This window comes from Salvia miltiorrhiza, chromosome 4 (assembly GCF_028751815.1).
Source record: "Salvia miltiorrhiza cultivar Shanhuang (shh) chromosome 4, IMPLAD_Smil_shh, whole genome shotgun sequence".
In the NCBI taxonomy this organism is placed as follows: Eukaryota; Viridiplantae; Streptophyta; class Magnoliopsida; order Lamiales; family Lamiaceae; genus Salvia; species Salvia miltiorrhiza.
This window is the reverse complement of record NC_080390.1, coordinates 3,548,994-3,572,409: the sequence shown is the minus strand read 5'-3', so window position 1 is coordinate 3,572,409 and position 23,416 is coordinate 3,548,994. Positions and strand designations below refer to the sequence as shown.

Here is a 23,416-nt window from a genome sequence, read left to right as displayed (position 1 = left end):
ATGTGCGTCGTGTTATTGCTTTTGTTAAAGTGGCTATATGAGAAATGGATGGAACTTTTACACGTTTGGGATCCATTCAAAACTCTTGGGCGGACTTCCTGGTGACACGACGCCTTGGCATAAAAAGTAGGGAGTCTCATCCCCCCTCCATGGTTGAGGTCCATTGGTGGCCTCCGATCTCACAATGGATGAAAGTGAATACCGATGGCTCGGCCACGGGAGCCCCGGGTCTAATTGCTGGTGGGGGGAGTTTTCAGGGACAATTGGGCAGCGGTGAGAGGTTGCTTTCATATTAAAGGGGGCGTGGGCTTCGCTTTTGAGGCGGAACTTTTAGCGGCGATCACTGCCATTAATATTGCTCACCAACGCGGCTGGTTATACTTGTGGGTGGAGTCGGACTCAGCTTATGTTGTGAACTTGTTGAGCTCCCGATCGGGTGAGGTTCCTTGGAGATTTGTGGCTTCCTGGAAAGCTGTTCTTAATATTTTGGATGAGTTTCATCTTATTGTCTCTCATATTTTCCGTGAGGGGAATAAACCAGCGGATATTATGGCAAATGCGGGGCGTACGGAAGGTTGGTGGCCTCATCCCATTGACGAGATTAAGCAGGCGGTGACGTTAGATATGGCTACGCATAGCCATATAAGGATTGTTAAATAATGGCTTTCCTTCGAACACCTGATGTGCGGCTGCGTAACAGGAGTTGGGTGGACGACGAGTTCGCGTCTTGGTCTGCTTTAACGGCTGTTACGTTGAGTTGGAGGATTCTGAGGGATTGGGGGAAGTTGCCTTCTCTCTAGCAGCCTAAGACGCTCACGGTTTTTGCTGATTCTACTGCCAGTGCGATGTGGGGCATGGTTGTTCAAAGTTGGAGTTTCATCGAGCATCTGGCGGGCATTCTTGGTGGTGCTGCTCAATCGTGCAATGTTACTGCTGTGCTCGATAGTTTCTCTTGGAATGCTTGGTGGACTGGGTGCTTTGGTTTTCGCTGTGATTTTGTGGCAGCATGCGCGATGTTCTTGGCAACTTACTACAGCGATGCTTTACACGATTGCTTAGTTCCCGGCGACGGCGTTTCACCGGCCGGAACTCTTTCGTTTGTTCTGGTTTGTGGGGTAACTTCGGCGACGGCGTATAATCGGCCGAGTTGCTATCTTTTTTGGGTGCTTTTTGGGTTTGGCTCTGCGGTGGGCTCACGGCGACGGCATATAATCGGCCGTGCAACCCACTCTCGTCTCTTTGGTTTGTTAGTGCTAACGGCGACGGCGTCTAACCGGCCGTGTAGCTCTTTCTGCTTGGCTTTGTGGCGACGGCGTCTTACCGGCCCTTTGCCTCTTTTCTGTTGTTTTTGGTGGGGGAGAGCCGGGATTGTTTGGGGACGATGGTTAGGCCGGAGTTCCGGAAACTCTCTCTTCCGCTCTTTCCCTCTTTGTTGCTTTTGTTCTCTAGACGGGTACTCTTTTTCCTTTTCATGGTTTTTCCCTTTGGGTTTTCTGTGAAAAGGTTTTAATGAGGCCCGGCCTTTAGTCTGCCTGCTTGTGCTTTCAAGGGTTTTCTTAGGTTTTTTCTTTTCTTTTTTAATAAAATCGCATTTTAATAATAATTCTAGACTCTACATCAAAAAGCTTATGGTTATCAGAAACATGAAAGGAAACTCATGCTCTGATACCATTCTGTCACACCCCAATTCTTGAAGGAATAAATATAATCGAGGTGTGAATAATTCATAGAAATAAACAAGGGAAAAACCTTGTTAAAGCCGAGGAATAAAATATTAAGTCGGGCTATGCCCCTTTGGATCACAAGTTTTGTTTCATGCTTCTAACAACCGACATTCATTAGCATAAATTTAGTAGTGAAGAGTCTAAGCTCGGTCAGGTATATCATTTGAAATTTAACATGAAGATCTTAAGTTGGGATAACAAAAGACGGATATGAGTGATTGCTACAGCGGAAGTCTAAAATAGGAATTTAACCCTAGCCTCAGCTCCGTCCCATCAGCACCAGCCAGCCAACCTGAAAACATTTGAAAATAATTTTGGGCTAAGTACTAATGTACTTAGTGGGCATGCATTTTCTGAAACATTTCACATATTAATAAAGACAGTTTATCCAATAAAACTTGACATGACTTAGAAGGTTTTAAATTGAAAGAACTTCTAAGCATGTTAAAACATTTCTTTCATTTGTGCGCACATGTCACACTCCCTTTCTGTTACTCGCTGTGATCCCGGACCTCTAGCCACCGACGGATCCATTTCTCCCATTTACTTGAACTGAGGGCGTAACCCAGACAAGTTTACTTTTGACCTCGGGACGCTACCCAGGCAGGCCCTTACATTACATGCTTCGGAACACATCCAGCAAGCACCCTTATAATGCCTCTTAGTTAGTGCCCGAATGGAGATCAACCCACCGAGTCAGCTAACGGTGTACACAATTCTCAAATAACGTGTTAGGCTATCAGATAACCTCAATTGATTCGTTGTGGCGAGCCTTAAACAGAGCAGAGTGCACATAAACATTTTATTGGATAAACAGTTTGCATTTCATTGAATAAATAATTTGCATTTCATTGAAACATTTAGAGCTTAATAACTCAATCATACTTTATACATTTAGAAAGTAAGCCCACCTGGATAGGCAAAGCCTGAAGATCATAAACACATAAACTCGTCTTGGGAAAGCGGCGCTAATCCCCTTGGTTCATAAAGCCTACAAGAAATTCTATTCTTAATAGGTCTCGTGAAGCTAACTTAAAGTCATGGTGTAGTGCTTAACATTCTATGATTCACTTAGCCGGGTTTTCAAAATTTAGTAAATAAATAATTGAAAACTAAATTCTTGAGTTAAGGACACCAACAATATCCTTACTCGATTTTCTTAAATAATTGGAATTATAAATAAAACCAATTAAATCATAAATACTTTTATTGCAAAATAAATGCAATTTCATGTCATGCTTAGCATATAATAAGTAATTTACTTAAAATATGCACATAATAATAATTTAATATTATTATGAAAATTAAAATAATTAATCAAACTTAATAAGTCTAATTAATTAAAATAGTGCAGTCCATTTAAAGAAGAAGCTGCACAGCCCAATTGAATAAATACTTGGGCAACCCATGATTTAAAATAATCAGAGGCCCAGCTGATAAAAGAAAAATCGGCCCACTGACTCGGCCCAAAACTCAAACCCAACTCTCAAGTCCAACACCCCCCCATCAGTCACGCCTTCTTCAGTCTCTTCCCTTCCCTCACGACTGCTCGCCTTTCTTTCTCAACTGCTCGCCCCTCTCCCTCTCAACTGCTCGACTCTCTCTCCCCTTCTCACCAAAATCGCCCTCACCATCAAAATTCCGACCGCCGCGGAGCTCACCGGAGTGAGCAGCGACAGGCTCCACCTCCCTCTCTATCGGTCTCCGGCGAACGCGCCTCCAGTCGATGAAGGACGCCGCCTTCATTCTTACTCAAACCCGGCTCAGAGCGACGACAAAGCCCTTGCCTCGCCGCCTCTCCCTCAGATCTCCGGCCGACAGCAGCAGATGAAGCAAGCTGCCACCGATTCTCCCTCGGCTCTGTCTCAAAATCGACACCCACAACTCCCTTCGTCCGAGTCGCCTTCCTCCTCGGAAACGACGAGATCGCCGCTCCCTCCCTCTCTACTCTGCTCTCCCTCCGTCCGTGGCCGGACGACAGCGGCAGGGCCGCCGCGCCCTGGCCTCCCTCTGTAACTCAACCACCGCCCCAACCCAACTCTCTCTCTCTCTCTCTGTGACAGTGGCGAACCTCCACCACCACCGCCGGACGGACAATAGCGATGAGCCGCCGCCGCCTCCCTTGGTTCTCTCAACCCTCTCCTCTCTCTGCATACACCGGCGACAAGCAGCAGGAGCCGCCCGCCGGAGCCCTAGGCTCAACCTCCCTTGACTCGACTCAACACAACAAGATCGAAGGCAGGGAAACAAAATCAAAGCTTCGAAATAAAATCTCTTCTCTTTCTTCTTTTCTTTGAAAACAGAAATGCTTGAATGTAAATCAATACACCTATGAACAGAATGCAAAAGTAATGTATGTATGCGTGTTTTCCTTGTTGGGTAGCTGAAATAAAAATGGCACCTTTAGGAAATTCGTATGAAATCTGGAGTGGTTGGCTGCGTGAATCTATTTGGCCACTCTGCACTTGAATTCTTGCTGTGGAAAGGAAAGTCTGAAAATCTTGGATATTGAGAATGCCCACTGAAATTGGCTTGAGCGTGCTTAACAAGGAAATTTGACAGCCTGCCCTTAGGCATAGCTGGAAACTGAAATTGGGGATGGTAGGGTGGCTGCAGCAGGGTAGGGTGGCTGATGGGATTGATGAGTGTAAGTGAGTTGAGTGAGGATTTGACATATAAAATCCCTTAGGATAATATTGTCGAAACTGTAGAAATTCTTCAGGGTTTGCTAATTAAAAGCTCGTGAAAATGCTTGAATGCTAAATTAAATAAATATACAATGCATATAAATTTAATAACTAAATTTACAAATACTTTTGTAAATCATTTTTGTTGGAATTAAATAGATTCATTTTCTTTATCCGGCGTGAATCATCTTAAATCTAAGTTCAAAATCATTCTAAACTTAGCTCGGGGAAACGGGGTATTACAATAAACAAGTGTCGTAGAGCAGGATTGTGAAGCTGTATTGTTCTAATATACACTTCAACATCTAGTTTAACATACCTTGAGTGGGAGACTCTTGTATATTGGACTAGCTGATAGGTTTTGTATGTTTCTAATACGCATATTAGCTTCAGTTATAAGTCTAGTTGTTGCTAGCATATATGATAGGATTAGAAGGGATTTTTTTTTCTTATATATCGGATCTACTTAGTAAGAGGGATTCTATTAAGTATATCGTGAAATCCATTGTAAAAGGGATTTTTATAGTGGATTCACAACTGCAATTTAATAATATTGCAGTATAAATTTATTCCATTGTATGTACTTTTCTTTTCAGCTGCTTTACTGCTTTTCACATTAGCATTTGTTGGTTCAATTGTTCAAACATTCTATCCAATATTTTATTTTGCGATAGCAACAACTTCCAGTCCACAATTAATCTTTGTCTCAATTGTAGTAAAACAAGAATGGACATCAACTTGTATTTGCCTGCAAAAAATACTAGAAAGAATACAAATAGGTCAATAATTATATTGTTATATATGGAAGGTGTTGAAATAACAATAAGCAAATAACAATATAGAAACGTATAATAATAATAATAATAAAAATAATAATAATAATAATAATAATAATAATAATAATAATAATAATAATAATAATAATAATAATAATAATAATAATAATAATAATAATAATAATAATAATAATAATAATAAATTGTCACAGCCCGCCCTAACTATGGATAGTTAGGCCGAGTGATCCACGACTAGGGATGGGGTTAAAGAAGAAGGGGAAGAAAAGGGGCGTCATTTATAGCCGTAAAACTTACTCATCTTAATAAAACTCGTCATTTTTATTCATTAATACTCAATTGAAAACAGTCTATGAAAGACAGCATAAAACTTAATTAATATCATTAATCAAGTTATACATCGTATGAAACCATTCTCTTAAGACTCAAAGTATGACATAACATACTATAACATCAACAACATCTTGCAGCGGAAAGTAGCTAGACATATGTATGAAGACATATTCTAGACAGGTTAACTATTTATTAACAACCCTGGAGACTCCGCTCATTGCAGCACCATCATCACATCAGCTCAACCTGCACATTTAGAAAACATATGCAGGGCTGAGTACAAAAGCACTCAGTGGGCACGTATGCCTAGGTATAAAAATACATGCTTCAAAACTGTAAATTGTCATGCCATCATAATCAGTACAGCAAGGGAGTTTTTCGCTAAAAATGCCCAAGCTTACTAAGTTCATTTGTGATTCTTAAAGTTCGTCTGATCAGACTAAGTTCTTTTGTAATCTATCATATCTGAAACTGTGTGCCGGAGAGGTGGCCACCTCTCACGGTCACTTGACCGGCCAACCCGCTAGATGACTCACGGTCACTGGTGTACACTAGTCCTGACAGGATAGCTATCAACTGCTCAGGACCCGAATTCGATTGCATCATTGGCAAAGCCAAAGCAGATAGATATATATCATACTAAAATTTAAACATTTTATGGCAAGACAATACTTGAAATAACTTTAACTCAAAGATTTTGTCATGAAATAACTTGCTCAAAGGTAGCATTAAACTCGTTTGATAGATATATAAAACTGAAATTAACAGTTAAATCATCTCATGCATTCATTCGTATAAGAGGCCTACGACACGCAGGGGATCTCTATATACGTATAGTAAAAGTAATGCCCACCTCGTTGTGTCTCTGTATCAATGAGTAACGTCACTCTCTCCCTCAAGTCGTTACTTCCCAAAAGGACCTTCATCGTTATGAAGAATTGGTGAGAAGTTATAAAAGAAACCTCGATTAATAATCTAATCTCTTTTATGAAACATTAGTATCTCTAATGTTCATCTCTCTTGATTGTTAATCAATATAACAATTATTATCTCTCGTCATTACTCATTAATTATAACATCCTTATGTTATAATTAGCAGCGCTTCAATTAAAAGAAATATTTAACACATCGAAAAGTCCACTTTCTTAGCAGATCTATTCGCTCTCATCTCGTCTAATTAACCGATTAGAAAGTTAAACTTTCCATTAGGCATGTATTTGAGTCACGGTTCAACAAGAATTGACTATGCTCAAATTCTAATTTCACTAAAAATTTTGGCATGACCTATTCATATATAATGTCAGCCACGAGATTTCAACGCGTGAATCTCACTACGTGAACTCGTCTCTCGACTCAAAACTTAACATCTTGACATCTTTTCAACGCAAACCAAACAATTCAAAATCATCAAAACTCTTTATCAGTAAACTATCATTTATACTCGACACCAATTGTTCGAGTGTCAGATACCAACATTTATGTGCGTTAATCATAACTCTCACAACTCACACCATTTAGTCATATCGTATCATCCATCAAAACAAATATAATCAAGTTATTTTCTAGAAAGTTTTGCTGTTTTTGTGTCATCTTTAAAACTTCATAACAACCAACTCAATCATCATAAACTCTCATACCAATTGATCTCAAAAACTTCATGAAGTGTAGTTCATTCTAAAAATAGTAGTTAACCAAAAAGGTTAAAGGTTTTTGGAGATATTGCTCTTTTAGTGCAGGCTGTCAAAGATTGACAGTTTCTGCCAATTTTGTTTAGGCCATTAGAAACCAAGGCAAACCTTAATAAAATTCCATCAAATTTAATCATCCAAAACTAAAGGTATCCTTGAAGATTTGGTTAAAATTTCACAAGAGAAAACGTTCATATGATCTGCCAAATAAACAATGAAACTCATACACTTTTACTGTTGGACAAATATGACAGCAGAACAGGGCATTTTTGAAATAATAAACTGCTCTGTTTCAGAGGTCATAAAAATCGAAATCTTATGTTTTTAGAAAAGTATTGAAGTCTAGTTTCGTTTAAAAAAAACGGTGATGCAAAATCCTTCATGGATTAATAGATATAAACGTTTTTGTGAAGTCTACCAATAGTTGACAGATTCTGTCAAGGATTTTTCAAAATATCTTTAAAATAGCAAACATCATCCAAAAGACATGAAATTTTGCAGCAACGAAATACACATATCATAGATAAACATACTAAAATTTCAGAGCCATCAAGCAATGAAAACTCATCGAAACATAAGCTTGAAACTGCTGTAAAATTTTGACAGAATTCCAGTTTTAATTTCGTTCAACAATTATCATCCATAAATTGTAAATCAATTAGCATGCTCATGTGATATCGTAGAACACATATACGCAATAATATTCATTATGCAACGTCTCAAACTTCACGAATTTAAATAATCATGCTCTAAAAACTTATACAATTTTCGTGCTTGGAAAAATACGAATTTAATATATATCGATCCTAGCATACCCCTAAGCACAAATATCAAGTCAAAACGATCAAACAAAAATCGAAAGACAAGCTAATATGTGAAAAACGGGGCTGCCCTCATGGGTTTCATAGCTACGGTTCGTTCCGTTCTTACTCCCTTCATTAAACATGCTCAACATCTACCCAAGAACAACATACTAAAATTTCACGACGATCCGACGTCGTTTCAAAATAAAGTCGAGAATCAACGTTTTTCGACATCGACGAAAATCGAAAAGAAAACCATCAAAACGTAGGTAGAGATCTTACCTACTTAGATACGTGATCGAAAAGATGATCGGCGCTCGTCTCGGTGCTCAAATCGGAAGTCAAAAGCTCCGTCCAAGCTTAAATGGAAAATGGTGTGTGTAGTGTGTGTTTTAGGTGCCAGTGTGTGTGTTGCGTGTGATTAGTGAGTGAGTGCAGTGTTTGGCTGATCTCAGTCAACACTTGGTGAGGGAAAAGGGGTTTGGGCGGTTGGGGGGTGGTTAGGGGTAGGGTAGGTTTAAATATTATAGGATATTTAATCCTTTAGTCGTTAAATATCTCGTTTCGTCTCGTTTTAACGACTAACTACCCATACTCTTCGTTACCCGCCCTCTCAACTCCTACTCACTTTTATTATACTCGTAATTCTATATAAATATAGAAAACGCAAGCTCGTTCTCGAAATTCTGATAAACGAGCTCGGTTCGTTTATCGAGAAATCACAGTTTACTATTCACTCGTCATCCAAAAATAAAAACTTTCATTATTGGACTCGTATCGAAAAACTAAGAATATTTCTCGATGACGTGCACGTAAGATTTTGAAAGTCGACAAAAAGACGAAATAGCAGTATTTTACTATTCATCGTCAAAAAGTCAAAATTTTCAAAAATGTCTTAACGGACTCAGATCTCACTTCCGAGTTCACCGTTCTCATTCAAATAATTATCTCGAATTATTCGAATACTCAAACTCAATTTCGGATATAAAATCTCACATCATCCAAACATCATCAAAAGAACATCTCAACATCTTAAAAATAACAAGGGAACTTCATATAACTCCTCATCTCTTTACAAAGTAAATCAAACAAGGGATCTATACCCTAATTACTCAAACTTAAGCAATTAAACACGTCATCAAAAGCCCGGGTGTTACATAAATACAAGCATGGATACCGAAAAAAACGAGGCTAGTGTTGGACACTATGTCCGTAAGACAAAATTGTCCCTGAAAATGTGCTACGCGGTTCGACGACAAAGTCTCCAAGATACAACGGTTTGGTGAACTCGAGGTATTGCACACTAGCAGGCTCGACGTTCTGGTGAATTACTCGATATTTGGGAGTGAATATCACTCCTATGTCTCGAACTATATGAAAAATATGATAGAATATTCGACTACGATCGAAATGATATGTTGAATGAATAATTCTAACTATGAAAGGGCCTCCTATTTATAGGCAGAAGGTGCCTGTTTGCGAAGGGGTGCGAGGTGGTTGAACCCTAAACAGGTATGTCTGCTCGCAAAAGAGAGCGAGGTGGTTGAATCTGAATAAGTGTGAGTGGTTAGATTAGAATGGTTGCGCCTTGTCACCATACGGCACGTGGCGTAACCGCCCTTTGCCTCATATGCTATTCACGAACGAACCACCAAACATCATGTATTAACTGCTCATTCATTATAACTTGAAAATAAACAATCAAATAAACTAAAATTATCCTTAAAAAAAATACATTAAATCTACAATTAATTTTCGACAAATTCCAATGAATTTATCATAATTAAATATGGATTAACCACTATTTAATTTAATACATATTTTTCCAACATAGACCAATAGATAACTACATTTCCACTGTGATCTTCACGCCTAATTGGCTGCAATAATTAAATGATTCAGATAACATAGTAAATTAGTATTTTTTTTAACAGAAGTAAAGCGTCAAGTAACATCAACAACGAAATGGACTGAGACCAACATAATCTTGAGAAATGAGAGGAGACCGAGACATTGCAGTGCATGCAAGATTTGCTTGTGCAATGCGATTTCTATAAAACGAGCAAAAACAAGGTGCAGAAGAACTGGATTCGATAAATTCTGAGAATGAAATTATTTTCCCTTCCATTTTTCTGCTTTTGGCTGTAACAAGTTCAACCTGCAGCCTTGGATGACTTACCTGCAGATTGTGATCACTTTTTATTTTTCACAGTCTGCTTCGCCCGCCAGCCGCCAAAAGAGGCGGTAATTTCAACTGAATTCGATGAACACTGTAGTGGCAGGAATGTCATGGGGTGCGATGTCAATTAATTTAAAAATGGGGATACAGATGGTGGAGGTTGGAGAGAGAGGAAACGATGTAATTTTAAACAAAAATTAATTGATTTTTATGTTTTTTTTATCTTATTTAATGAATAAGCAAGATAAAGTAGTCCTAGTCAGGACCAAAGTTATGAAGAGAAATCAGTCTAGATACTTGATCGCAAGGTTCAAGTTTTACGAGACAATAATTTTGTTCTCGTCATGAAGTGGAACCATCACAGGATGGAAAAGGCCACAAAAGAGATGAATGAAATGAATGACTAGTATCACAAGCTAGAATACCAGATATGTAATTTCGGGGACGAAATTTTTTTTAAGGATGGAGGGATGTAATACCCCGTTTCCTCGAGCTAAGTTTAGAATAATTTTGAACTTAGATTTAAGATGATTCACGCCGGATAAAGAAAATGGATTTATTTTAATTCCAACAAAAATGATTTACAAAAGTATTTGTAAATTTAGTTATTAAATTTATATGCATTGCATATTTATTTAATTTAGCATTAAAGCATTTTCACGAGTTTTAATTAGCCAACCCTGAAGAATTATTACAGTTTCGACAATTATATCCTGAGGGATTTTATTTGTCCAATCAGCCCCAAAAGTTAGCTAAAAGCATGCATCCCATCAGCCACCCTACACACTATGCTTTGCAGGAGCAATCAACTCCTACTCCTCTGTCAATTCGATTATACAACAGCCAAGTTCCCTTCTCTCATTTCACTCACTCCCCTTGTTCCATCACCCCAAACAAAGTTCAAGAGCAGAGCAACCAAGCAAACTCAGCAGCCAACCATTTCAGTTTTTGAAGTGAACTTCTAAAGGTTCAAACTTTAACTCCTTTGTTGCTTTATTTCATATTTCAATTGAGCAACCCAAATTCATGTCATGTAAACCATTCAATTGAATCACACACTGCGCATTCCCAGCAACTGATTTCCCCATTTAGCAAATTCAGTTTCGTGTATCAGTTTTTGAAACAAAATGACATTCATGTATTCATATATTTACATCAGAGCATGATTTACAAAAGAAGAAAGAAAAGTCTTGAGCTTTGTTTTCCCTTGATTTCGAACCTTGTTGTGTCGAGTTCTTTTGGGGGGTGTTTGTTGGCCGTGAGAGTCAATAGATGGAGAGAAGTAGAGCACGGCACGGCGGCAACTCGCCGCTGCTGTCCAGCCTAGGGCTTCAGGCGGCGGCGGCCTCATCATCGCTGCCCTGAGTCGCCGGAGTCAGAGAAAGAGGATAGGTCGGGGGTGAGAGTGGAGAGGGCGGCGGCGGCCTGGGAGTCGTCGGCCGTCGGGAACAGGGGATGGGGCGGTGACTGAATTGGGCTGGGTTTTGTCGGAGTCAGGACGGTGGCGACCTTCATGGCTGCTCGCCGGACCGATTCAATGAGGAGGAAAGAGAACAGAGGGAGGCCAGGGCGCGGCGGCCCTGCCGCTGTCGCTCGGCCACGGACGGAGGGAGAGAAGAGTCGGAGACAGCGTCGCCTGATCTACGGGCGGCGGCTGGAGAAGAGGGGAGGGGGTCGATTCCGATCTGAACTTTGAGCGACGATGGAGCAGTCGAGGGAGAGAAGAGCAGTCGCGGGACAGAGAGTGAGAACGAAGGGAGGCGGCGGCGTACATATCGTCGTTGCCAAGGAAGGAGGCCGGTCGACGGCTGCCTCGCCGGAGGGAGCTGCGGCGGCGGGATTCGGCTGAGTGAGGATGAGGGAGAAGGGGGGGTGAATTTTGATCAGTCGAGAAAGGGGAGAAACTGATTTGTTGCGTGACTGATCGAGGGAGAAGAAGATGGGTGTTGGGCTAGGCTAGGGTTTGGGTGTTGGGCTTGAGAGTTGGGCCGATTTTTCTTTTGTTTTAAAGTTCAGTTGGGCCAATGTTTTTATTTAATTTCTTTGGGCCCTTAATTTATTCATTGGGCTGTGCAGCTTCTCCAATTAAATGGACTGCACTATTTTAATTAATTAGACTTATTAAGTTTGATTAATTATTTTAATTTGCATAATAATATCATATTATTATTATGTGCATATTTTAAGTAAATTACTTATTATATGCTAAGCATGACATGAAATTGCATTTTATTTTGCAAAAAGTATTTATGATTTAATTGGTTTTAATTATGATTCCAATTATTAAAGAAAGGCGAGTAAGAATATTGTTGGTGTTCTTAGCTCAAGAGATTTGTTTTCAATTATTTATTCATTAAATTTTGAAAACCCGACTAAGTGAATCATAGAATGTTAAGCACTTCACCATGACTTAAGATTACATTCAAGGAGACCTATTAAGAATAGATTTCTTGTAGGCTTTGAACGTCAGGAGGATTAGCACTGCTATTCCGATTCAGAGATAAGGTTAAACGACAGGCTTTGCCTATACAGGTGGGCTTACTTTCCAAATGTATAAAGTATGATTGAGTTATTAAGCTCTAAATGTTTCAATGAAATGCAAATTATTTATTCAATGAAATGCAAACTGTTTATCCAATAAAATGTTTATGTGCACTCTGCTCTGTTTAAGGCTCGCCACAACGAATTAATTGAGGTTCTCTTATGGCCTAACACGTTATTTGAGAATTGTGTACACTCGTTAGCTGACTCGGTGGGTTGATCTCCATCGGGCACTAACTAAGAGGCGTTATAAGGGTGCTTGCTGGATGTGTTCCGAAGCATGTAATATAAGGGCCTGCCTGGGTAGCGTCCCGAGGTCAATTCAATTTGTCTGAGTTACGTCCTCAGGGCAAGTGCAATGGGAGAAATGGATCCGTCGGTGGCTAAAAGGTCCGGGATCACAGCGAGTAACAGAAAGGGAGTGTGACATGTGCGCACAAATGAAAGAAATTATTTTAACATGCTTAGAAGTTATTTCACTTTAAAACCTTCTAAGTTATGTCAAGTATGATTGGATAAACTGTCTTTATGAAAATATGAAATGTTTCAGAAAATGCATGCCCACTAAGTACATTAGTACTTAGCCCAAAAATACTTTCAAATGTTTTCAGGTTGGCTGGCTGGTGCTGACGGGACACAGCTGAGGCTAGGGTTAAATTCCTATTTTAGACTTCCGCTGTAGCAATCACTCATATCCGTCTTTTGTTATCCCAACTTAAGATATTCATGTAAAATTTCAAACGATATACTTGACCGAGCTTAGACTCTTCACTACTGAATTTATGCTAATGAATGTCGGTTGTCAGAAGCATGAAACAAAACTTGTGATCCAAAGGGGCATAGCCCGAATTTCAAATCCTATTTCGATTATAACAAGGTTTTTCCCTTGTTTATTTCTATGAATTATTCACACCTCGATTATATTTATTCCAGCTTCAAGAATTGGGGTGTGACAGAATGGTATCAGAGCATGAGTTTTCTTTCATGTTTCTGATAACCATAAGCTTTTTGATGTAGAGTCTAGAATAGTATCTCTAGACTTCTAAGAATGTCAGTAGCCCTCAGCTCGCCGTCACACTGCCGCAACCAAGGTACGATAATAGTTTCAAAATATACATATATGTATTTCAGATGTTATGAATGTTTCCAAGAAAAAGTGTGCGCTTTCAATGAATGATGCTATGTGAATTGCTTACCGCTTTCCATATGCTATAAGTTATGAATTGCTAATTGCTTTCATATTGTTATTTTGGGTCTCCGACTCATATAACTAAGCAAGTGTCGTGTTTGGGACTACCCGAACCCATAACGACTCAATGAATGTTATTTCGTGTTTGGGACTACCCGAGCCCTTAACGAATCAATGTACGAATGGTCGAGTTAGATTCCTTGAATCTTTCCGACAAAAGCAAAGTTTTTAAGGAATGGGACATTTATTGTCCACGTGTTTTTAAGGTTTCAAAAGAAACAAATGAATGAATGAATGAGAGTTTATGTTATCGTTTTAGGTTCACTGCCTATACGATCAGAATGAAGGGTCCTCTTACAACTGTTTGAGTACCACCCGAGAATACCTTGGGAATGTTAATCGTGATGGCACCGCTTGATCGATTTAAGTAAAGACTGGTAAGATAGAAATGTTTAACATAGAGATGTTACAACATAGAGGCACTGCCTTAAGACTAAGGATTCACTTGAGCTATTTTAATAGCGGTGAGATTAAGTTTTTCACATAAGAACTTATGTTGCTTATGATTATGATGTTAGTCGTGATAGCTTTGCTAGAACGGCATAGAATGGACTTTCAAGGTATCAATGACTAATGATGAAGTACTTGTTAGTAAGTGTTTTAAGTTAGAAGTTTGACCAGAGCCTTACATGAATAAGAAGTTGACATGATTGGGGGCGAAGCTCCCATTTGACTGAGTGATTCGTTTTGTTGGGTCTGGCCAGCCCACATGACTAAGATCTCGGTGATTGTCAATTAAGATTTTTGATCTCGAGGTAGAGCATCATCACAATATATAGACTCGAACTATATAGTTGTCACAATAGAATATCCTTTTATCACGATAAGTATAGTAGCGATTAGAATTACTCAGTTTGTCATTAGTTTTCAACCATTAGAACGATGCACTAAGTATCAAGCTGTCTTTTGGTAATCAAAGCGATTTTTGGAATCCCAAGCGAAGAACTGGAGCAGGTAGTGAGTATGATGAAGTTTTCAACCAGCTGTCAATATGTGGTCCACATGGTGGTCAATATGAAAATATGAAATCTTTCAGAAAATGCATGCCCACTAAGTACATTAGTACTTAGCCCAAAAATACTTTCAAATGTTTTTAGGTTGGCTGGCTGGTGCTGACGGGACACAGCTGAGGCTAGGGTTAAATTCCTATTTTAGACTTCCGCTGTAGCAATCACTCATATCCGTCTTTTGTTATCCCAACTTAAGATATTCATGTAAAATTTCAAACGATATACTTGACCGAGCTTAGACTCTTCACTACTGAATTTATGCTAATGAATGCCGGTTGTCAGAAGCATGAAACAAAACTTGTGATCCAAAGGGGCATAGCCCGAATTTCAAATCCTATTTCGGTTATAACAAGGTTTTTCCCTTGTTTATTTCTATGAATTATTCACACCTCGATTATATTTATTCCTTCAAGAATTGGGGTGTGACATTATATAAGTTGTCAAAGTGTTTGGGTAATTGAATTTATAAGTTACAGAGAGAATTTTTAGTTGGTGAGAGAAAATCTTTGTTAGAGAGAGAAAATTGAAAAAAAAGGATAAAATTAGAATGATATATAATGAAAATAAAAAATCATAGTTGAGTTATTTTTGTAAAATGAATGTTGCTTAGAAGATAATGAGAAAACAAGTTGGGTAGAAGAACATATTTTTTGGGGAGCTTATAAACTCTTAAAGCTTATTTTTACAGCTTATAAGCACTTTAGAGACTTATTTTATCAAATACTTTAAAAAAAACTTATAAATCAATTTAAAGAGCTTATAAGCTCAGCCAAACAACCACTTCCATTCAAAACACGTCGCAACTTTTGAGAGTTGATCTTTTATCTCCAAAATTTCCAATAGTTAATGTACATATCATGTTGCTTTACGAGGTGTTGTACTACATTCTATAATATATATACTAAATTGATAAGATGATGAAACGGAAATTTTATTTCTCAATTCCTGCATCGGTACTACTCCATAATTTAAATTGTACTTAAACTTCACATTTTAGTTAAAGTTTTGCACGCGACGGTAAATATACAAATTATGTGGGAGGAGTTTATTATAATTTGTCATATAAGAAGGCGCAGAGATAGTATAATACTCGAGTATAAATGGACCATACAATCAACTTTAACTACGTACCTTGATAACTCAGTCAAATATATAAATATATATTATTCATTTATTACATGATCGAAGTATATATATACATTAATTTCACCAACGTAATTAAGCTAGCTAGCTCACCCCATAGATGTAACATTCCGCACGTAGACTCTGATCATGTCTTCTTGTGGGACTAAAGTTAAACAAAATGGATGAAAGCTAACTAGTTCCTCGTAGGAGAAATAGAGAATTCTTATTTATAGAAAATATAAAAGATTCCTCAAGAAAGATGCATGAGAATCATCAAAGTAAAAATGTCATATCCTGTAACGGAATTTATTATTTCATTAATAAACAAAGGCGGAATAACGTGAAAAGAGATTAAGACGGAGGTGGTACGTGGAATATTGTGGCTATCATCAACTTAGGGTAATGCAATAATACGTGGTGAAGGTGGAGGTGGAGATCGAGGAGGAGGCGGAGGTGGAGATCGAGGAGGAGGCGGAGGTGGTGGAGGTGGAGGTGGAGGAGGTGGAGGTGGTGGAGGCGGAGGTGGGGGAGGTGGAGGTGGAGGTGGAGGAGGAGGAGGAGGAGGAGGAGGCGGAGGCGGAGGTGGAGGAGGAGGCGGAGGTGGAGGTGGAGGTGGAGGGGAGGAGGAGGAGGGGAGGCGGAGGCGGAGGAGGAGGAGGAGGAGGAGGAGGAGGAGGAGGCGGAGGCGGAGTGGAGGAGGAGGAGGAGGAGGCGGAGGCGGAGGCGGAGGTGGAGGTGGAGGTGGAGGTGGAGGAGGAGGAGGAGGCGGAGGCGGAGGTGGGCAAAATATTATTGGTAAATTATTAAATGGAGGTGGTAAATTAGATAGAAATGGAGGTGCTGTAATACAAACTCGTGGTGGTATGATGGTAGCATTGGCAGAAGAAGCAAGCAATGCGAAGAAGATTACAACTACAACATTCAACATTTTATTTTCCATGATTGCCTGCTACTAATAAGCACAAATGCACCAAATTCATGGAAAAACCCCAGGAAAGTTTCCATTTATATAGGCGTTTTGTACGGAATACAATTTTGCATGTTTCGATGAATTGGATAGTCATATATAGTTCATTAATGAAAGTTAGGCCAAATAAGTTTTGGACATTTAATTAGTAATTACATATTCATAGATCAAGGTTTCAGCCTTCTTGGTACATTAATGTAACTATGGCAATATGTCAAACTTCTATAGTAGCTAGCTAGACAGAACTTTTCATGCCACTGATATGAAAACATTTTGAATCACATAATTTTACCATTATATTATGCACATTAATTCAAAAATATACTTAATACATAAGAAATAAAATTTCGACTATTATATTATATGTAGCTGAATATCGCCAAATCCCACAAACTATACATTATATAGGGTGAAGATGAAATGAGAATGGACAAATGTGATGAAAATATTGATATTGAATTTGTAACATTGAATTTTAAAATTTTATGGCTGATATATATAGATATATATATATATATATATATATATATATATATATATAGGGGCGGTTATTCAATAAACCACCCTTATTTTAAGAATTACGAATCAGCAAAAATGCATGAAATTTATGTATAACGCGCATGAATAAACTGTATAAAGGTATGAATTGCGAAAAATAATTTTTTGCTACCTTTGGGATTCGAACTCAGAACCATGAATTTATCCAACAAGGTAATCAACCGTAGATCTTGATGATCTAAGGGCTGAAAATGGTTCCTAATTATATTTTAAGAATCGTTTTTATTTTAGCCTTGGTCAAGTTAAACAGAGAATTATTATATATTTCATTTTGAACAAATTTATACATTTTACGAACATATCAATATAACTAACGAACAGACGTATTTGGTAAAAAAAGAGAAAAACTCGCCATTAACAGGACATGTTGAACATGGTGGGAAAAAAAGTGACGATGTATTGAATTTTATTGAACATGTATTATTATGTTATGAACAACCCTGATTAAAAATTAAATAATTAACTAAACAATTTAATTTATGAACAAAAAATTTATTTTGATGACCAATCTTATAATTTTTTCGAGGAAGAATAAACAAATAAAACAATGAACATGTCAAATTTCTGATTTTCTAATTGTAATGAACAATTTTAGAAACTTGTTGAATGTATTTATTTTTGTGTGGAATTTGTTGTTTCAACAAAATTATTTAACCAACGTCATCTGATTTTTTTTTTTTTTTTGAGACGGAAGCCACCAAATCTTATTACTCAATATCATTTCGTACAATGTTCCTAAGCCACGTAGGAAAATCTTGAGTCCACCTCATCGAGTGTTCACAATGGCGCGCAAACTGCACTCACAAAAACGCGTATTTACCGGCGGCTATTTTGCCGTCGGTAGGTAACGGCGGCACAGCGGCGGCAAAAACGGCGACCCGCCTTTTGACTATTACCGGCGAATTACCGACGGCAAAACGGCCGCCGCTAATTAGCGGCGGTTACGCCGCCGCTAATTTAAATATATATTAATATAAATATATATTATTTTATTACCGACGGCAATTGCCGTCGGTAATTACCGAGGGCAAAATGCCGCCGCTAATCACCACCGCCGGTGCCATCCGGCGATAGCACCACCGCCGTCCGGCCAAAATTACCGACGGCATTTTGCCGCCTCTAATTACCGACGGCAAATTCCAATTACCGACGGCAAATGCCCTCGGTAATTAATTTTTATTTTTTTTATTTTTTTTTATTTTTTTTTATTTTTTTTATTTTTTTTTATTTTTTTTCATTTATCATCTAATAAATTGATCAAAGATAATAATACAAAAACATTAAGATTAAATATATATTGAAATACAAGTGAAAATTTAAACATTGATTATTACTAATCTAAGATTATTACTAAGAATTCAAGATTCTTAGTAAGAATCTTATAATTATAACTTAAGAATGTTAATTTGATTAGTGATTCACTCATCAATCATCACTAATCCAAGATTATTACTAAGAATTCAAGATTCTTAGTAAGAATCTTATAATTATAACTTAAGAATGTTAATTACCTTAGTGATTTCCTCATCAATCATCACTAATCCAAGATTATTACTAAGAATTCAAGATTCTTAGTGAGAATCTTATAATTATAACTTAAGAAGGTTAATTTGATTAGTGATTCACTCATCAATCACTAAGAATTCAAGATTCTTAGTGAGAATCTTATAATTATAACTTAAGAATGTTAATTTGATTAGTGATTCACTCATCACTCATCACTAATCTATTATTATTACTAAGAATTCAAGATTCTTAGTAAGAATCTTACAATTATAACTTAAGAATGTTAATTACCTTAGTGATTTACTCATCAATCATCACTAATCCAAGATTATTACTAAGAATTCAAGATTCTTAGTGAGAATCTTATAATTATAACTTAAGAAGGTTAATTTGATTAGTGATTAACTCATCAATCACTAAGAATTCAAGATTCTTAGTGAGAATCTTATAATTATAACTTAAGAATGTTAATTTGATTAGTGATTCACTCATCACTCATCACTAATCTATTATTATTACTAAGAATTCAAGATTCTTAGTGAGAATCTTATAATTATAACTTAAGAATGTTAATTTGATTAGTGATTCACTCATCACTCATCACTAATCTATTATTATTACTAAGAATTCAAGATTCTTAGTAAGAATCTTACAATTATAACTTAAGAATGTTAATTACCTTAGTGATTTACTCATCAATCATCACTAATCCAAGATTATTACTAAGAATTCAAGATTCTTAGTAAGAATCTTATAATTATAACTTAAGAATGTTAATTACCTTAGTGATTTCCTAATCAATCATCACTAATCCAAGATTATTACTAAGAATTCAAGATTCTTAGTGAGAATCTTATAATTATAACTTAAGAATGTTAATTTGATTAGTGATTCACTCATCATTCATCACTAATATATTATTATTACTAAGAATTCAAGATTCTTAGTAAGAATCTTACAATTATAACTTAAGAATGTTAATTACCTTAGTGATTTACTCATCAATCATCACTAATCCAAGATTATTACTAAGAATTCAAGATTCTTAGTAAGAATCTTATAATTATAACTTAAGAATCTTAATTTGATTAGTGATTCACTCATCAATCATCACTAATCCAAGATTATTACTAAGAATTCAAGATTCTTAGTAAGAATCTTATAATTATAACTTAAGAATGTTAATTACCTTAGTGATTTTCTCATCAATCATCACTAATCCAAGATTATTACTAAGAATTCAAGATTCTTAGTGAGAATCTTATAATTATAACTTAAGAATGTTAATTTGATTAGTGATTCACTCATCACTCATCACTAATATAATATTATTACTAATATTATTACTAATCTAATATTATTATTAAGAATTGAAGATTCTTAGTAAGAAACTTATAATTATTACTTAAAAATGTTAATTTGATTAGTGATTCACTCATCACTAATCCAAGATAATATTTCTAGTAAGAATTCAAGATTCTTACTAGATTGATAAAATACTTATGGTGTATAAACTAGATTGATAAAAAAAAATGAAAATTAATAATAAATTAATAAATAAATATTTTTCTGATATAAAAATAAGAACGGAAACGAGCCCAATCCGTATTTAACAACATTTTTTGGATATTATCTCGACATATACTAAGGTTATGAATATATATGATATTGTATATTGAAGTAGACTTTAAATGAATTAATAGATACTATATATATCAATAATACGAGTGTTCTGTACTGGTGATCATTCGAAAAGAACTTCAAGGTTAAGCGTGCTTGACTTAGAGCACAACTAAGATGGGTGACCGACTGGGAAGTTCGTATAAATTATGCAATACTGTATAAATACGAAAATAAATTGTGGATATACGATAAAATAAATAAATAAAATAAAAAAATAAAAAAAAATAATACAAAAATAAAAAATATATTACCTAGGGCAAAATGCCGTCGGTAACGGCATATTGCCGTCGGTAATTACCGACGGCATTTTGCCCTCGGTAATATCTTGGCCAACTCCGGCGGTGGCGCTCCGGTGGAAATTACCGACGGCGGTGGCGCCGCCGCTAATTAGCGACGGCATTTGCCGTCGGTAATTTTCCGGCAACTCTCCCGCCATTCAACGGCGGAAATACCAGCGGCGAAGCCGCCGTTAATTGCCGGCGGCGGCCGATCGCCGTCGGTAATGGCTTTACCGACGAGCCGATTAGCGACGGCGATTTGCCGCCGGTAACGCCGTCGGTAGCATTTTTACCGGCGGCCGTGCCTGATTACTACTTCGTCGGTAGCATTATGCCGTCGGTAATCGTACGTTTTTTTGTAGTGACTAAACTATGAGCGGCAGTATTTGCCAATCGATACATGTGGAAAACCCCAATAAGAATACTACTTCGCGCCACATCCAAGATATTGTGGATGTCTTGGGGAAGAAAAACTGCCTCCTCAGCCGGATCAGCCATTATCCTCGCCGCTAACATAGAATCAGTATAAATGCGTATCGGCTGTAGATCACCCTCAATACTAAAGACAATTCCCTCCACTACCGCCATAACCTCAGCGACCATCGTGTCAGATGTAGGGCGAGTTCTCTTAGCCAAAGCAGCAATAATCTTGCCATGCTCATCTCTCGCAATAACACCGACACCAAAAGCTTGAGTACTCTCATCATACAAAATATCCACATCCACCCTGTACTCACCACGCTTCGGCTGCTGCCATTTTTTATCTCCATACTCCAGCCCCATAATAGTATTCAATGCATAGGCCGGCTTTGCTCGTTGGAAGCTCTCCCATAAGATCAGACATTCACTCTCCGACACCTTGTTCTTCACCTTCGTTTTTTATCTGATTTATTGAACGTGTATCAGAAAGTAATGAACGACTAAAAGAGTTCATACAACATATAATATACAACATATAATATCATACGGGAAAGATTAAATTATCAAAAAAACAGATACGCTATGAAGAATGGAAAGCGAGAATTCTTCGGGATCTGATTTTGATGGGGATTATGGATGAAATATTATGGACCAAATAGCCCTTTTCCGTATAAAAAAATTGATTTGAACCATTAAAAACGGATAAATGAAATATTTTGACTAATTGATCCAGGCCGTCGCATCTTCCTGATTGGATGGATCCGATTTAATCTTAATTCTCTAAGGGGCTATCTCAATAGATATTAACCCTCTATATATATATATATGTTATGCTATTACCTTATGTGAGCATCACTCATGTTTAGCTCTCGTTAGTGTTATCTTTTTTATTTTAGGCATTTATTTTTATTCTAATACTTCATATATTGTTATTGAGATCATTAATATATGGGGGGGGGCGCTCCAATGAGACCCTCTAATTTTAGTGAGATCTAAGGCACGATCTGGAGCGTTTATTTTATCAATCTTATGGCTGATATTGTATCTGGAGAGTGATTTTTTTTTTCGCAGGGTTCGAATCCTGAAGGGAGCATAATATTTTAAATTTTGTTATTCATCAGTATATACTGCATTGTTCATCAGTATATACGGCCTTTTTCATCAGTATATATGTCTTATTCGTTACGAATTTTTTAAATTTTATTTTTCATCAGTATATACATCTCTTGTTCATTAGATATACGTTTTGTTCATTAGTATTATATGTCTTATTCATTGTACTCATGTATGTTACACGAAAAATAGGGGGTCTCATTGGAGCGTGCCCCTATATATATATATATATATATATATATATATATATATATATATATATATATATATATATATAGGGAGGAGAGGTATGACTAATCTCATATTCATGAGAATAGGCGCCATTCCATCGAAAATAACGATTCACATTAATTAAATCGTATCAACTGTGAATTGGGAATAGTCGCAGGAATCGCTATTTCATTCTCATTCTCATTCTTGCATACCAACTATACTCTTAATCGTGCACAGAACGTGCACTGATAAGCCTTATTCGTGTACAATTTCATATAATATAGGTTGTCTTGAATATTCAATTAATCATTCTAGTAATTAACATTAACATAAACTTAACAATAAAATCATATATATTTGGGTCATAAAAATCCTATTATGTATACTTTGTGTACAGTTTTATGTCTACAGTTATGTGTACCTAAGAATTTCGTGTCTTATTATAAATGGAAATAAATATATTATTCACAATTAATAATGAACATGATTCAGAAACGAAGAAATTTCGAAACTCTACCTATCTGGATTCTGTTTCAAAATTTATC

General features: G+C 37.0%; 1 long non-coding RNA gene across 1 annotated transcript; it reads right to left on the bottom strand.

The window, feature by feature from the left end:
* Positions 1–5,558: 5,558 nt before the first annotated feature.
* On the bottom strand, positions 5,559–8,452 carry LOC131022279 (uncharacterized). Its single transcript, XR_009101213.1, has 3 exons — positions 8,312–8,452; positions 6,392–6,458; positions 5,559–5,784 (listed from the first exon to the last, which is right to left on the bottom strand). It is a non-coding gene; the product is annotated as an uncharacterized LOC131022279 (long non-coding RNA).
* Positions 8,453–23,416: the final 14,964 nt, after the last annotated feature.